A 14,622-nucleotide genomic window follows, 5' to 3' on the forward strand; every position below is an offset into this window, starting at 1 on the left:
CATCCGTTCACAATTTTCTATTGGGTGAAGCTAATAGATGAAAAGTTTTTAGTAGTGGAGGATCCTTTCTCTTGTTGCTATTCTCTTTCCCCATGAACAGTGCTAGGAGCTGATCCTTATGAAGTGTATATATTCTTAGACTCAAACTTTTTTTTAGGTAGACTGTTTCAAGGTATAAACCAGGGTGAGGGGTGTCAGGGTGTTTTAACTGGTCTACCTGGTGCTTACTCTAAGCTATTCCCTACAATATAGCTTTATCAGAAATCAGGTTGACATTATGGCTTCCACCTCTCTGATTCCTGTATCTGTATCTCACTCCGTTCTGAATTCAGGCAGAAAACAGGACTGTCATCTATTAGGCCTTCAAAAATGCCAACAGTAGTCAGTTGTTATTGATTAGTAATTAATCTGAATTTTAAAAAAATATTTAAAATAGAAGTGAAATATGAAGATGGTAAAATATTTCTACCATACACATGAATAAAGTAAAACATAAAATTCTCTTTCCTTTCCCTTGTCCTTCTTCACAAAGTTAAGCACTGTGAATCTTTAAAGAAGAAAAGGCACAAATACTTACATAGGGGTTTTTATGTGCTTTAGAAAGTGTACACAGAACTTTGGGTTAGGCAAAAATTTCTTAGATATGACACCAGAAGTGAAAGTTATAAAAGAGATCAATTATACTTTAAAGTTAAAAAAAATTTGTGCTTCAAAGGACATCATCAAGATAGTGAAAACACGACCCACAGAATGGGAGAAAATATTTGCAGGTCATATATCTGATTAGGGACTTGTATTCAAAATATATAAATATATGACCACAAATGATTAAAAGAGAATCCAGTTGAAAAATGGGCGAAGGCTCTGGACTGACATTTCTCTAAAGAAGATGTATAGATGGCTAATAAGCACATGGTAAGATGCTCCACATCATTAGTCATTAGGAAAATGCAATTAAGACCAAAATGAGATGCCATTTCACTCTTGGTAGGATGGCCATGATAAAAGAGTGAACAGGGGCGCCTGGGTGGCGCAGTCGATTGAGCGTCCGACTTCAGCCAGGTCACGATCTCGCGGTCCGTGAGTTCGAGCCCCGCGTCAGGCTCTGGGCTGATGGCTCGGAGCCTGGAGCCTGTTTCCGATTCTGTGTCTCCCTCTCTCTCTGCCCCTCCCCCGTTCATGCTCTGTCTCTCTCTGTCCCAAAAATAAATAAAAAACGTTGAAAAAAAAATTAAAAAAAAAAAAAAAGAATGGACAATAGCAGATATTAGTGAGAATGTGGAGGATGTGGAGAAATTGGAACCCTCACGCATTACCAGTGGGCATGTAAAATGTACCCGCTTTGGAAAACAGTCTGACACTTCCACAAAATGTTAAACATAGAGTTACCATACAACTCAGTAATTCTACTCCTCAATATATACTCAGGAAAAATAAAAATATGTTTACCCAAAAACTTGTACACAAATGCTCATAGAAACATTATCCATAGCAGCCAAAAAAGTGGAAAGAACCCAGATGTCCATCAATAGACAATTGGATAAATAAAGTATAATATATCCATACAATAAAATATCATGGGGCCATAAAAAGGAATGCAGTACTGATATATGGTACAACATGAATGAACCTTGGAAACATCGTGCTAAGTGAAAGAAGCTAGTCACATCAGAGCATGTATTATATAATTCCATAATATCAGCTGTATAGAATAGGCAAATCTATAGAAACAGAAAGTATCTTAGTGGTTACCTGGGTCTGGATGCGGGAGAATTGTGAGTGACTATTAATGGGTACAGAGTTACATTTTGAGATAATGAAAAGATTCTATAAGATTATGGTGATAGGTGTACAGTCCTGTAAATACACTTAAATAACAGAATTGTACAGTTTAAATAGGTAAACTTATGTGTATTAGATCTCAATAAAGTTGTTAGAAAGAAACAAAAACATTTGCATATATAATCATGCTTCTACATACTGCTACCCTAGGTTTTCATTTAACACAGCGTGGGGTAGGGGCACCTGGGTGGCTCAGTTGGTTGAGCATCTGACTCTTGATTGCAGCTCAGGTCATGATCCCAGTGTCATGGGATTGATCCCCGCATCAGCATGGATGATCCCCACATCAGCACGGAGCCTGCTCAAGATTCTCTCTGCCCCTCTCCCCTTCCCTCTCTCTAAAGTAAAAAATAAAAAAAAAAATTATAACACAGCTTAGGGTATTTTTTTCCCCTATAAGGACGCATAAAGTTGCATATTTTTTTTAGTGGTTATATAATATTCCAGTTTGGGAACACTTGGTGGTTTCCTGTAATTTGAATTTACATCCTAGAGTTTCCTGAAGTTGAAAAGGGTCTTGTTCTTGGCCTGTCCATATCCTACAAACAACCATAATTAGGGGATGGGGATAAGAAGCATTTCAAACCAATAGAACAGAGCATTAGGGAAAAGGAGGGAATAAGTTTTTTGTTTCTGCTGATGAGACCAGGAATATTGGAAAGGAGGCAGAAGAGCTACAGGCTAACCCGTCACTTCCTTGAGCATAGTTCCTTGTCTGGCCATGTCGTTTCCTAGATATAAAATTGAGCCACCTGGCCTGCCCCCAGTATGATGAACTTCCTCTGAGTAAACTCAATGAACTTGTGTGGCTGATGATTTTGCTTTTTGATTAGACTTACTTTGCATTTCTTTGTGGAAGTATATAGATCTTTAATATTTTATATCTTATTTTAATATTTTTGCTTTCTTTTCCACTTCAGGTCTGCGAGCTTATTTTTATTCATATTTGAGTTCTTGAAGGTGATAACTAACCTTTCTTTTATAAATATTTAGAAATATATTTTGCTGTTGGTTTCTGATAAGTCCTTTTATCAGATTAATGATATTCTATTTCATGATGAATACTTTTTCTTAAAAATCAGGAATGGATATGGAGTTTTACTTGACTTGTGGGGATATCCGTCATAGTGGTTGTGTATGTATTTACTTTTTTCTCCTTTAATCTATTCATGTGATGAATTGCATTAATGCATTTCCTAATCTATTTTCAATCATTCACTTGGCATTCATTTCACACATATTTATTTAGTGCCTTCTACATGGCAGATGCTGTTCTGAGCACCAGTGATACAGTAAGAAGCAAAACAGACATTTTTTTTTAAACATTGCTAAACGCAATCTTACAACATTTAAATGTTTCGTATTTAGGTTTTAGAATTTATCTTAAGAGATATTCAAATGTACACATAAAGATATATAATGAGTGATTATTACTACATTGTTTCTAAATATTTACTTGTCCATCCATAGAACGTCATAATATATTTTAGTTTCTCCACAGCACAGAATAATGTATAGTAGTCCAAAGAATCAGGTAACCAACACACGCAAACATAAAAATATTTTTAACGTTTTTTTTTTATTTATTTTTTTATTTTTTATTTATTTTTGGGACAGAGAGAGACAGAGCATGAACGGGGGAGGGGCAGAGAGAGAGGGAGACACAGAATCTGAAGCTCCGAGCCATCAGCCCAGAGCCTGACGCGGGGCTCGAACTCACGGACCGCGAGATCATGACCTGGCTGAAGTCGGCTTAACCGACTGCGCCACCCAGGCGCCCAACATAAAAATATTTTTAAAAAATCAAGTTGCAGACTTTATATATATGGCATCATCATTTTTATAAAAATGAAATAAAAAACCTACTTCTCTGTGTGTTAACACCTATAGAGATAAAAAAAAAAATATCTGGAAGGATATGAAACAACCAACTATTTAAAGTGGATTATTCTGTGATATAAGCTGAGGGGTGAAAAGCATGAAGACAGATTTTCATTTTTCTTTCTTTTTTTTAAATGTTTATTTATTATTGAGGGGGAGAGAGAGGACAGACAGACAGACAGACAGACCAGGGGAGGGACAGAGAGACAGGGAGACACAGAATCTGAAGCAGGCTCCAGGCTCTGAGCTGTTAGCACAGAGCCGGTCGTGGGGCTCAAACTCATGAACTGAGGTCATGACCTTAGCTAAAGTTGGAGGCTTAACCGACTGAGCCCCCCCCAGGCTCCCCTCATTTTTTTAATGTATAACTTTGGCATTGAATCCCTTTTCTTTTTTCTTTTTCTTTTTTGCAACAGGCAGATATTGTTGTAATTACAAAAGGAGAAAAATTAGTGTTAGAGAACTTGAAAGATGGTATGTATATAAGAACACTTTGAACATGACCATGGGTTAATGCTCAATTGCAGATAGCAGAAGTATCATAGCTAGTTTTAAGCAGAATGGGGTTTTTACTACGTATGACATATTATAAGAAAAATTATGATTGCGAAAGTCAAAGGAACAGGTGATAGGTGGAATTTCAGCAGTAGCTCCTGGCCCCAGAATCACACTGCCTCTGTTGTCCCCAGTACAGTTGCCACCGCTGCTGTAAAAAGCTGCTGAGGCAGGAGGCTGGGGAGCAGACACTGCTGAAACATGCAGCCTCTGCCGTGATTGGCCTCCATCGACACCCACAACCTGCCTCCCTCCCCATTCCACTTACTTTCAAATTCTAGCCTCACATGAGGGCATCTGATTGACAGAAATTAAGTCTCATCTGGAACCCTACAAAGCATTGCTGCAAAGGACTCTAAAATTTTCAGCTTTCCAAACACCACACTATAGGAAGATGTACTTGAAAGAGGCTGGAATGGATATTAGGCAGGCAAGCCACACACCGTATGTACTGCAATGAACAAATAGCTTGTTGCTTTTCAAATACAATAAATGACTATTTTCCCACAAAGGTTGGGAAGAACATTGGTTCACTGGCAAGGTCGTTTTTGCATTGTATAAGAAATATATACTTACTGTAGAAAAAGGAGAAAATAAGCAAGCGCAGATAAGAGAAAGGTAAATAGAAATGATCTGAAACCCCACCATCCATTGTTAATATTTTGATGTATGACCTTTCAAACCTCTAAACACACGATTTTCCAACCTACCTACCAATCCTTTTGTACGTTGACAGAATCTGTTTCTAATGTGTAGCAAAGCTTGAAACAATGTTTAAAAAGTAAAGTTAATTAAAAATCATAAAATTGAGTTAATAACTTGATTTAAAAATTCATTGAAGTAATAGATGCTGAGTTTTTAAAAAAATGAAATTCACTTTTAAGTCGCTGTCATCAAGTCAAAATAGGCTATCTTTTCTTCATTTTAATAAACTTTAATTTTGACTAAATAAGAGTTTGTTTTAATTAAAATTTTTTTTTAATTTTGAAGAGCATCCCTTAACGCCTTTTTTCTTCAGTATTTAGGAAAATTTTGTACTCTTTCCAGTTTTAAAACAATGGAAAGAGATGACTTGATCAGTCGTCAAGCATCCACATGACCCACAAAGCCGTAAAACCTCTCAAAAGCTTTATTTCAATGTTTGTAAACTGAAGAGGCTGAACTAGGCTCCCTGGTCCAGATGTGTGAAACAGAACATTTTGTGAAGAGATTTCCATCCTTAGGTAAAAGTTTCAGTCTACAGAATCCTGGCTTTGATATCCAGGCCTGCTTCTCATGGGCCAGGTGACCTTGAGCTCATTATGAACCGCTGGATGCCTGCGTTTATGAATCTGAGCCCTGAGATTAAAAGTAGTTCCTACTTACTTCCTGGAGGTTGTCAAGGCTGCCAGCTCCCTTGCAGCAAATGTCCTATATACATATTATAACTAATTAAAGTAAGGACAGTAATGTGGTCCAAGAGATAGCTAAATGGAGTTCTTTAACTTTGGTGTAGATTTTAACCTTGAGATGACTCTGTGAGATGTAAAAGCAACAATGACAACATTTTAAGATAACAAAGAACACAGGAATTTATTTTAGATAATGAATGGATGATAAGATCATTCCAAATGAAAAGTTTACCAGGCAATATATATTTCTCTATTTGTAAGCCTACCAATCTAGTGACATATTCCATATATCTACATGTATCTGGAAGGGTTTATACAAACTAAATATGCTAATCTCTGGGGGTGGAGTGTTAAGTAATTTTCTGAAATCTCCAAGTCATTAATTAAACAATTTACCTTTAGTGAGCTGATGATATTTTTGTATCTAGATACTATACAATCACCTGGGTTTTTTATTTTATGTTTTGATGAAAGTTTTGTTTGTAGCATATGTTCTGAGGCTATAGCAGAAGGTAGGTGGGGTTACAAGGAGAAAGAGAATATCCCTGTTAAATTATTCTTCCTGTTGTGATGGAGAGATTGAGAGAGAGAGAGAGAGAGAGAGAGAGAGAGAGAGAGAAGAGAATTCCAAGATCCTGTCAGTCGTTCATGATCCGAATTTCCCATCTGTTAGATGACCTTAACCTCTGTACATAGTTTTAGATTTATCTGTAGGAATCAATGTCCTTTTCTCAAAACTCACTTGTCTTTCTCATTATAGACTCCAGTCTTTACTAGGTGAAAAACTTGACCCATTCACTATCTCTCTCATCTTCCTTGTTCAATGACCATTTAAACCCATCCTGTTTAGCCCTTGTAACAAATGGTGGGTTCTGGGATCGCCAAAGGAGCAGGGTGACATAGTTCCAAGTGAGGTTTTCTGCAGACGTCACCTGGACTGTTTCAATAGATTCTGGTTTCTCACTGTCTCCAGCCCCACTTACAATCTTCTTTCAGTTGTTTTAGGAAACACAGCTCAAATATTTTCACTCTCTTACTCAGTAATCACAAGTATATCCCTAGCATAGGAAAACAAACAAACAAACAAACAAACACCAAAACAAAACAAAACAAAACAAAACAAAACAAAAAAATCCTCTAAAGTCTTTAGGCGATTTTCAAGGCTTCTCTTGTCTGTTCCCCAACCTATCTTTCCAACCTTATTCTTCCTTCTACAATCCTTTCCTTTCCGGCTTTTTGCCTCTACTCATGCCAGTGCCTTGCACTGCCCTTCTTCATCACCTCCACACTTCCATATGCTTGCCATTTAGGACTCAACTCAAATCCCCAGAAGCTTTTTCCAATTCCCTTTCTTGAAATACTTTATCTTCCTCTCAGATCCCGTAACACTCCATTTTTTCTTCTCTTGGGCACTTGCTACCTTTCACGGTGTATTGTGGTTATTTGTGCCCTCTGGGAGCCCAGCCATAAGCATACTCTGTCTCTGATCTCACTCAGTGTTTTCCATTGTACGCTTGTAATAAGTATGCATTATTGAAGAATTGAATCCAACATTGTTTCTGGGTTAGATTCTACCAGGATAGCTATACGGTGGATGCCTATTGAACTTTAAAAAAATAAAATAAATAAAATAACTTCCCTAGGCCACAGAGGTACCATTTAGTTCTATAATTTATTAAATCTCCCTCTACCAGTTCAGTTATTTTCTTGAAGATGAGTTGCCCATAGTTAATACTATACTGTCTTTTTTGGGGATTGTGAGCTCTTTGTTGGTACTAGCCTTAAATCCACATGGATGACTCCAAAGCTAGAAAATGGGAAAGTAGTTTATCATGGCTTTTGAAATCACAGGCACTGGAATAAATTTTAAACTTCTTATCACATTTTTCCCACTTTTTCTGCTTTGCCTCTTGCCCCTCTGATTTATTTGTTTATACTTTTTTTTTTCTTGTACAGGTTGGCTCTAGGCTATTTTTTAGGGTGATTCCATTGGGGTGGCTGCCAACTTCTATTAATGACAACCTGTGAATGCTTGAGGAGGTAAGTGGGAGCTTGCTGAGAGTCAGGGAAGATTTTTTTTTCTTTTCTGGGGAGGGGGATGAATCATCAAGGATAGTAGAAGACCAGATTGCCCTTTCCCAGAGTTGTGTCACCATCCACCTCTATCCTGTGTGGATACCCTGAGTCAATACAGGAATCCTGAAATCAACAGATGACCATGAAATTACCAATATAGAATTTGTCTCCTCAGCAACATGAAGTTTCAAAGTTCAAGATAGGGAAGAATGAAGAAAGTAACATTTCTTGAATAACTAGGTTTATGATCTGAGATTTGGACCTATTACATTTATATCATTTATGTCACTCTTAGATGATTTTGTTTAGTTGTCTCAAGTCTAATAAATTCTGGCTTCCCTAATTATGTTGAATTTTTAGACTGAAGAGCTGTGATTAAGTCCTGGGGTAATGATAACTTCACTAGAGATATGCTATTCCTGAAAACCTCTTCTGAGTAGCCTGGCAGTCTTCCCTTAGCTTTTGACCTTACCACGACTCTTTTAATTGCTACAGAAATTATTAATGGGGAAAGACAAAGAGTGGCATTGATGTGGACATGGTGACATGTTATAGGGGTGTTTTTTTTCTGGTTACATGTGTAGCAAAATCTTAAAAGAAACTTGTAACTATTCTATAATTACACATTTCAAGAGAATTATCCTATGATTTTAATTTAAAAATATTTAAAAGTTTTGTTGAACACATATATGCAACTACTGCCAAATTGATTCCACAGAATTAAATAATTGATAAGTAATTAAAAAACACTCTTTTTTTTCTTCTGTCAAATCATATAAAATAATCCATGTAGGAGAATTAGAAAAAAAGAGGAAAACAGACAAAAGAAAAATAACACAGCAATGTGCAAAACAGTACCTTTTTTTTGTTTTTTTAGCATTGAGTTTCAGCATAGACTTGAAAGGCTAAGGATAATAAAATAGGTTTCATGTACCCCACATTCGAAAGTGAGATGTGGACCATGCACACAGGACACACTAGGAGAGGAGGGATCAGTCAGCAGCATTAACCCAGAGTGATCTTCCATTTGGACAGCATAGAAGAGTTGAGTTGCTTCTTCCTCACCATAGCCAAGTGAGACAAGGAGTGTCAGAAGATTTACTTGGAGGATTTGACATTCATCCCTGGAGTGTGGTGGACTCAGAACTGGGGCCTGATTCTTTCCAGGAAAAATCCAAAGGTAAGAGACTGGCCAGCAACACTGAGAGTGAGCTGTGCTTCCTCTGAAGGTGGGACAAAGGTGTTTCTTTCTTGGAAACCAGATCCCATTGAAAGGAGCAGCCTGGGATTATATTAAAACAGACTGTCCAGACCGTATGAAAGGACAATCTGACCCCAGCCTGAATGTGGAGTGCTGGAAGTCCAGGGCCACGGGGGTTTCAGATGTGTGTTCGAGAAGAGGAACTGAGGGTTTGAGAAGGAGCCCCAGTTAGAGGTACAAGAGATGACTATCTGAGAAATTTGCAAAAGATCCCTATGAAAGGAAGAGTCAACTCTGGACTCCCATTTCCAGAGAGCCTCACCATCAGATTACAAGGGAATCATTAGGGAAAAACCTTCGCTGTACCTTTACTTCTCCTCACCCTTCACTCTCAGCCAATTCTCAAGAGGCCACACATTTCAGCTGCCAAACTGTAGAGGATGCACAGACAGAACAAGCCAAGCTGCCATCCCTTTTCCACTGTGCAGGATTTGTTCTAAAGCAGGGCTGAGCTTTTACTGTTCATTTCAGGTAAAAAGATACATTGCATAGGAATTTGAAGTTTTAGGGGTACCTGGGTGGCTCAGTTGGTTGAGTGTCAGACTTTGTTCAGGTCATAATCTCGCAGTCTGAGGGTTCAAGCCCTGAATCGGGCTCTGGTGCTGACAGCTCAGAGCCTGGAGCCTGCTTCGGATTCTGTGTCTCCCTCTCTCTCTGCCCCTCCCTGGCTTGTGCGCTCTCTCTCTCTCTCTCTCTCTCTCTCTCTATCTCTCTCTCTCTCAAAAATAAATAAACATTAAATAAAATTAAAAGAAAGAATTTGAAGGTTTAATATTACACCTGACTGGAGTTGTGTGATTCTTAGGTTGGACTGGACGTTTTATTATCCAGGAAAAGAGACTATTCTTTTATTATGTAAGAGTTACCAGACAATATTATGCAAACTCTCTGAAATTTCATCCAAGGGACAGGGCACAGCAAACTCATGAGTGGACCCTAGAAGCAGTGAAGAGAAAACATGTTGGTTTCTGCTTGCTGTTTCACTATCAACCACCCAAGATACTGGCCACCCACAGATAATCAGTGCATCTTCGTTTCTTTCTTTTCAGTCTTGTCTATGCACATTTCATAAAAACAGAATTGGGGTCGTATTCTGTTGATTACAGTGTATGTTTCCCATTTATTTTTCCTCATCTTTTATTAAAGTCTTTTCTTTAAAAGCCAGAAAACAATAGCAAGTCCTTTAAAAAATAGATTGGGGTGAATCTGGAAGAGGTAAGTCACTTTAATGCTATTAATTTTCTGTAAAGGTCAAGGCAATTGTGTAATTGTAGAATGACTATTATTAGAAACTATTACAGTGCTTTGCAAATCAGTTAGTTTCACTTGCTGCCTTTTGTTGACAGAATGAGGCACTGAAGCATATGAGAGTTTTATACTCCATTTCAGTTCTATGTAGAACTCAAAGTGTGTGAGCTCCTGGTCTGTCCCCTTCACCATGAGTCATCAGTCTCTGTTGAAGTATCCAAAACACCTGGTAATTGCAGCAAGACAAGAATCTTGGCACTATTTCATTAATTATGTCTCCTTCCCAGCTGGCGTTTTTATTTCTGGAATGTTTTGTCTTCCTCGTGTAGACTTCATGCCCCCTGGGCAGGGACTGCATTTTCCATTTTGTCTTGTCTTGAGTTATTGCCTAACAAATACTGAAAAATAATTTAAAAAATGGATTTGGTTCACTTAGAATTCATCTACAGAAACTGACAATGCCACAAGTATTTTTTTAGCTTTATGTCTTGCAAGATAATATGTTCCCAGTTATAGTTTATCCAGCATCTCCTTCTATCATAGGCACATGGGAAAAGGATTCATGGCTTCTTTGTATATAAGAATGTCAGCTATTAAGAATATTCGTAATCAGAAGGTACAACCTCTTTTAACTAAGGTGTGACTGAGAAATATTGGCAAAGTTGCCTTTTTTTTTTCCTATCAGTTGTGAATTGATAGCCTCTGATAGGCTTGCCTTATTTGGTTTACACATTTTAAAAAGTTGAATTAATTAATATGTAGCAGTCAAGAGACTCACGTAAATATTAAGATAAAACAAAAAAAGCTGGAAACTCAAGGCCTAGATTCCCACATGGTAATAATTAGCTGATTAACTTTTTTTTGGACAGGGCATGGGCACTCCATAATGCTGTCTTCCCTACCACTCCAACTTTGTAGCAATTTATTATTTATCATTTAACATTGCTTGCAGGTTTTATCCCCCTGATATCCAGCTTACTTCAATCACTCAGATAGCTTGCTTTGACTCTGTAAGCATTTTAATTTTCCAAGCTTTGCTCTTACCCATATTGTTTTACTGATCTGCCTGATTACTGTTTGGTAATATTGAGGTGCCCATACAGGTATCTTAATCAATCACTGGCATCCCTGAGTGGTGCTGCTGAAGAACCATTAAGGCAATGAAATCACAAAGGAGTTTATTTTGAAAGAAGTATTATAAAGTGATTTTAAAACAATAAATATACTTAAAGCTCCTTATTAACAAATATAAACAGATTCCTTCTTGAAGTAATAACATTGTTACCATGCTCTGCAAAGCAAGTGGTGTATTATGCTATTGTAATTGAGTTAAGGTGTGTGCCTCCAGATTCCAGTTAGAACTGTCTGTTTGTCTGGATGACTCTCTGGTTGATAAAATGATGCTAAGCTCTGCTTAAGACATTACTTATTTAAGTGGTTGAAATTCTGTACTTCTTTTCCAATTCCAGCTGTCAGGAGGACCATATATCTTTATAAGGACTTATGAAAGCTAATCAGTCACTCCCAGGTCCCTGAAAATTATGCTGCAGATCAGCTGCTATTTCTGCCATTGGGAAGTGTAGACAGTTCTTCATAATTTTAAACTAGTTTAAATTTTAGGTAAAGCTTCTGTTTCATTCTTTGCTAGCCTCTTCCTCCTCTAGTGACTTCTAACTCAATAAATTTCCTGTCGATCCAGTTGATCAAGTCAGACAGCAGGGTGTTATCTCCAACAGTTTTCTTACCCCCACTAACTTCAGCCATTTAAGTCCTGCTGATTCTACTTCTTAAGTCCTCTTGACTTCTCTGCTTTTCTCCTTAACTACTTCTGCTCTCCCGGTTCAAGCCACCAACCTTCCAGAAAAGCCTCCCAACTCATCCCCTAGCAACCTCTCTTGCCCTGCAGCAGACCAGCCTCCACAGGACAACAGTGGCTCCCATTACCATCAGGACAGATCCTACCATCATTAACTTCTCTCTAAGACCTTCCACCTTGTACACTGGCCAGATTCCCATTGTCTTCCCAGAATCGTTGTCTTTTTTTTTTTTTTTTTTTTTTTTCACCACCTCCATGCTCCCTCTCCTACACACATCATGCATGCTCTTTGCCCATCCTGGGACACTCTTACCCTCACACCATACTTCACATCTACTTTTCATCTTAAACCTCCTTCCTTAGCCAATCCTTCTTTGCACTCATGGCTGCTTATCACATTTTAATTTACTTGTTCAATATCCTGTTCTCTACCTAGGCTCTGAGGTTCATGATTCTAGTTATCTTATTCACAGTTGTAACGTCAGTGCTTAACACAGGGTCTGGTACCTGCTCAGTGCTCAGATACATTAAAGAATCTATACATGAAGCTATGAGTTTCTTTCTACATAAGAAATAGTATAAAAGGTGAAAAAGCTGAGCAAATTAGTTATTTAGCACTAGAAAATTATAGTTTTATTACTGAAGGAAACAGAAAAATCATAAAATGCACAAAAATAAGTATAATAAAAATCACTCCAAAGCTCCCTTTAAGATAAGTAAGAAAAACTGCAAATATTTTTGTATGAATCATTTTCATGTTTATTCTATGCACATATAGATGTAGATGTAGGTTGGTAATCTTATTTTTTCACTTAACACATTATGAGACTATTCCTATACTATTAAATATTCTTTAAAACATCATTTTAATGCTCATGGTATATATGTTTCATACTTGATGCCCACATTCTCACCTATTATAGAATTTTTAGATTGCTCATATTTTTATTTTTACTTTTATTTATACCCTAAGTATTTGTTTATTAAATGTTATGTCATGTTATGGTTATGCCCTTAGCTTTAGAAATGGCTGGGAAGGACAGTTTATTATTGAAAAACCTTAATACTGAGAAGTCCAATAGCAGAAGGGTTAAGAGTATGGACTCTGGAACTAGATTTCCCAGACAGATCACGACTCTTTCACTAACCAGTTATGTGACTTGGACATGTTACTTAACTTCTGGGTACTTTAGTTTCCTCATCTGTAAAATGGAACATAATGCCAAATGAGGCTTTCTGTTAATAAATCTCACTCAGGCTATTTCAATAGACAATTTTTTCTACTTTCTTTTAATCTTTCCTTCCAATCCAATTTACAGTATGTTTTCTATTGACTCTTCTTTTTTCTTTTCTTTTTAAAATATTTTTATTTATTATTTTTTAAAATTTACATCTAAGGTAGTTAGCCTATAGTAAAATAATGACTTCAGGACTAGAACCCAGTGATTCATCTCCTACATATAACACCCAGTGCTCATCCCAACATGTGCCTTCCTTAATGCCTCTTGCCCATTTAGCCCATCCACCTCATCCAAAACCCCTCCAGCAACCCTCAGCTTGTTCTCTGTATTTAAGAGTCTTTTATATTTTTTCCCCCTCCTTATTTTTATATTGTTTTTGTTTCCCTTCCCTTATGTTCATCTGTTTTGTATCTTAAATTCTACATATGAGTGAAGTTATATGATATTTGTCTTTCTCTGAATGACTAATTTCTCTTAGCATAATACACTCTAGTTCCATCCACATTGTTGCAAATGGCAAGATTTCATTCTTTTGATTGCCAAGTAATAATCCATTGTATATATATATACTACATCTTCTTTATCCATTATCAGTTGATGGACATTTGGGCTCTTTCAATACTTTGGCAATTGTTGATAACGCTGCTATAAACATTGGGGTGCATGTGCCCCTTCAAAACAGCATCCCTGTATCCCTTGGATAAATACCTAGTAGTGCAATTGCTAGGTCGTAGAGTAGTTCCACTTTTAATTTTTTGAGGAACCTCCATACTGTTTTCCAGAGTGGCTGCATCAGTTTGCATCCCACCAGCAGTGCCAAGGGGTTCTTCTTTCTCTGCTTCCTCACCAACATCTGTTGTTGCCTGAGTTGTTAATGTGAGCCATTCTGACAGGTGTGAGGTGGTATTTCATTGTGGTTTTGATTTCTATTTCCCTGATGATGAGTGATGTTGAGAATTTTGTCATGTGTCTGTTAGCAATCTGGATGTCTTCTTTGGAAAACTCTTTTGCTCATTTCTTCACTGGATTATTTGTTTTTTGGATGTTGAGTTTGATAAGTTCTTTATAGATTTTTTTATACTAACCCTTTATCTGATATAGCATTTGCAAATATCTTCTCCCATTTCATTGGTTGCCTTTGAGTTTTGCTGATTGTTTCCTTCGCTGTGCAGAAGCTTTTTATCTTGGTGAGGTCCTAATAGTTCATTTTTGCTTTTGTTTCCCTCACCTCTGGAGACATGTCAAGTAAGAAGTTGCTGCGGCTGAGGTTGAAGAGGTTTTTGCCTGCTTTCTCCTTGAGGATTTTGATGG

The sequence above is a fragment of the Panthera onca genome, chromosome C1, assembly GCF_046562875.1.
Source record: "Panthera onca isolate mPanOnc1 chromosome C1, mPanOnc1 haplotype 2, whole genome shotgun sequence".
In the NCBI taxonomy this organism is placed as follows: Eukaryota; Metazoa; Chordata; class Mammalia; order Carnivora; family Felidae; genus Panthera; species Panthera onca.